Here is a 3596-nt window from a genome sequence, read left to right on the forward strand (position 1 = left end):
CCAAGGGTCATAACTTTTGGGACTTCTTAAGTCCATTCCCACTTGCCTTTGGTTCTTAGCCTCCTGGACATCCTTTCTCCCACGTCCCGAACCCAATTCGCAATCTGAAAAATCCTGGGCGTCCATCTTGAAGTCCTCCACTGCCATGCATCTCCCAAGGTCCCATCTGACATGCCAAAATTTTATGAAAACTCATCAATTGTCGTCAAGTGGGTCTTTTAAGCCTTTTCCAAGCATTACCGCTTAAAATTATACTGATTACCACTACCGCCTTCGACAAAGTCTATTTTTCCCCTAAAATTTGAAATGTTTAGCTATTTTGAAGCACTTCTCGGCATCGAAAATCATCTGTGATTGGCAACTACGAGATAGGGCGACTCAGCCCGTTGAATCCCACGAACAAATCTGCACATAAACATAATCATAAAGAGCATCACGCTGATACAAAAGAGATACACAACAAAACACATCATAGCTCTCACCCTACCCCCTTGTCAAAACCAAGGCATGAAATCCATAAGGAGTAGGCCTAGCATAATCTGACAGAAAGTCGAAAGCTAGTCACTAACCAACTAATCCAACACAACCAAACTAACAAGAACCATCAAAGAGGTCATCCTCAGTGGTTGTCTGAACGACCTACCTAACTAAGCACAACTCAACTAGGAGCTCCTACTAGGTGAGGACTCTTATAGCCTGATCAACAAATATTATCTTTTAGCACATTGGGTCTTTAGCCTCTAATTTTCCATACTCGGGCGTGTAAAAAGAAGGGAGCTGAGCATAGTGACCCAAGGAGAGCAAGGCATCGACCTTAGGTCCTATCTCGGTACCCAAGAACCTACCAAGCCCGTGCAAGGTGACACTTAATCCTTTTCTAATGCTCACTTTTATTTTCGCTCCAACCTTCTTATATTCTTTGTTTTTCAGCTAGATGCCACCCCTCGGAAGACAAGGCATCGACCTCGAGTCTTGTCTCGTCGCCAGGAACCTACCAGGCCTTCGCAAGGCAATAAACAACAGCTCAATGATTTTTCTTTCTTTCCATTTCTATTTTGTATAGGGGTTAGAACCCATTCGGCTCCATCCCACCTTCTTCATTAAACTCAACAGGGATGCTTATTAAGGTTTGTAAACTATGATGGCAAAAAACTTTAATCTCCTACACAAAGGTACTATCTTCTTGATCAACCACTTTGTATCCCTTGCTCCACCAAATAAGCCTCCCCTGATGATATCTTTGCTCTAGATATGGGTGCTCGAAATAAGGGATTAACTGCCCCATCGACCAATTTAAGCTCTCCTGCAGGTCTCAAATCAGCCCTAGCATGGACCTGCAATGCACTTAGTGTGTTAGCATATTTAGAAATAATAAGGTTTAATCTTATTAAGATTAACCTTATTCTTAAATTCCATGCCTTGTAGATCAATTAATAAAACTGCGGACTTATTTTTACCTATCTGAACTATCTTGTAAGGGCCATCCCATCTAGGTTCCAACTTTCCTCGAAATAGCTCCATACGCGCATCGTAATACAGAACTAATTGCCCTTTTTTAAAGGTATACTTCTTCGCCTTTAGATCATGCAACCGCTTCATCCGACGTTTAGCTACCTCCTAGTGCAACAAACTCTACAATTTGAGCTCGTCTAAGTGGACTATAGTCGTAAACCGCTCAAATAAGACATCTTCATCACCCAAAGAATGATTGATTGCAAATCTTATGGTCGGCAACTCAATTTCTAAGGGCAAGACACACTCCTCCCCGTAAACTAATTTGAATGGGGTGTGGCCAGTGGCTCGTTTAAACGTCGTATTATACACCCAAACCGCCACATATAATTTTGTATCCTAGTCCCATTTCTTTTCAGAGACTATCTTGGATAGAATACCCACAAGCTGCTTATTGGTACTTTCAACGTGTCCATTGTCTTACGGATTATAGGGGGTCGTCTTGTTATGCTTAATGCTCCATGCTTCAATCAAGCTTCTAATTACCTTATTCAAAAAGTGAGTTCCACGGTCCGATACTATTTCCTTTGGGGGACCAAAACAGCAAATGATCTGCTCAAGTAGGAAACTAGCAATCTCTTTTGCATTGTCCTGCCTTGTCGCCCGTGCTTCTGACCACTTTGTACAGTTGCTACTATAATGTATATTTTCTGAGTAGTAGACGATGGGGTAATAGGTCCCACAAAATCGATGCTCCACTTTTCAAATGGAAGGATAGCCATAATAGGCGTAAGTGGACGCTTCCTATTCTCTCGATTGTCATGGCTTTGATATGTATCACATCTCTTAACATGGTAAAATGAATCTTGAAAGATGGATGGCCACCAATAACTAGCTTGTAAAGTCTTCTATGCAGTCAACCGCCCAGCAAAGTGCCCTCCACAAGCGGAGTCATGGCACTCTTCCAAAATAAAGGTAACCTCGTCAGGCATCACACATCAGTGATAGATGTCATCAACACCTTGCCAATATAATGTCCCTACGTTCAAGGAAAATTTCAATGCTTGCTATTTAATCTTCCTCTTCTCGGGTTTTGATAGAGTAGCTCCAGTCTCTCCTGTAGAAAGATAGTGCGTTATAGCAGCATACCAGGAGGGAATAGACGCCATATCAATCTTAAACAATGTTTCCATGTCACTTCCAACCACAACCTCGTTTGGCTATCCAAAATCCACAAGACACTTGACAATGCTCTAAAGCTTCAGCGGCTTGCTCTTAATCTCGTAATCAAACTCTTGCAAAGTGATTTATCACTTTGCTAAACAATCAGGTGGCTGTAACTTATTCAACAACAATCGAAGCCCTTTCCCTTCCGCCTTCGTATAAAAAACCAACCTCTCATAAAGAATGTAGTGTCTGAACTTCTTGATCGCAAATACCATCGCAAGGCACAACTTCTCCATATAGGTGTAGTTAATTTTTTATATGCCCAACTTTCAACTAGCAAAAGCTATCGGATGGTACCACTTTTCTTCCCAAATTTGGGCCAAACAGCAGGCTGATACTATACATAGTTGCTGTTGAAAATATATAGAACATTTCACCCCTTTTAGGGGCTTTTAAAACAGGTTCTTTGGCAAGCTCTTGCTGCTTTACATCGTCAAAAGATACTTTGCAAGCATTACTCCATGAAAACTGACAATTAAAGGATAATAGGTTTGTCAGTGGCAATGTTCTTTCTACCAAGGCATTGATAAAACTTCAATAATACCCTACCGATGATAGAAAGCTATGCACTTCCTTTGGAGTATGCGGTGGACTCATGGCAACTATGACCTTGATCTTTTCAGGATTAGTCACTCGCAATCCCTACGCAATTGGCCACATGGCCTAACAAGAGCCCATAAGGGACTCCAAAGACGCACTTCTGTGGATTGAGAGCTATGCAGAATTGTATGCAACACTCAAAATACTTCTGTAAGATAATTAACTATCTATCCCGTACGATGGCTGCCCCCAGATCGTCAATGAATACTTTCAATTCCTCGAGGGAAATGTCACCAAAGGTCTTGTCAACTGTTCTCTGCCACGAACCTGGTGCATTACATAACCCAAATGCCATCACATGGTATGCAAAGGTACTG

The sequence above is a fragment of the Lygodium microphyllum genome, chromosome 28, assembly GCF_053477565.2.
Source record: "Lygodium microphyllum isolate KBCC chromosome 28, Lygodium_microphyllum_v1.1.10, whole genome shotgun sequence".
Lineage (NCBI taxonomy): Eukaryota > Viridiplantae > Streptophyta > Polypodiopsida > Schizaeales > Lygodiaceae > Lygodium > Lygodium microphyllum.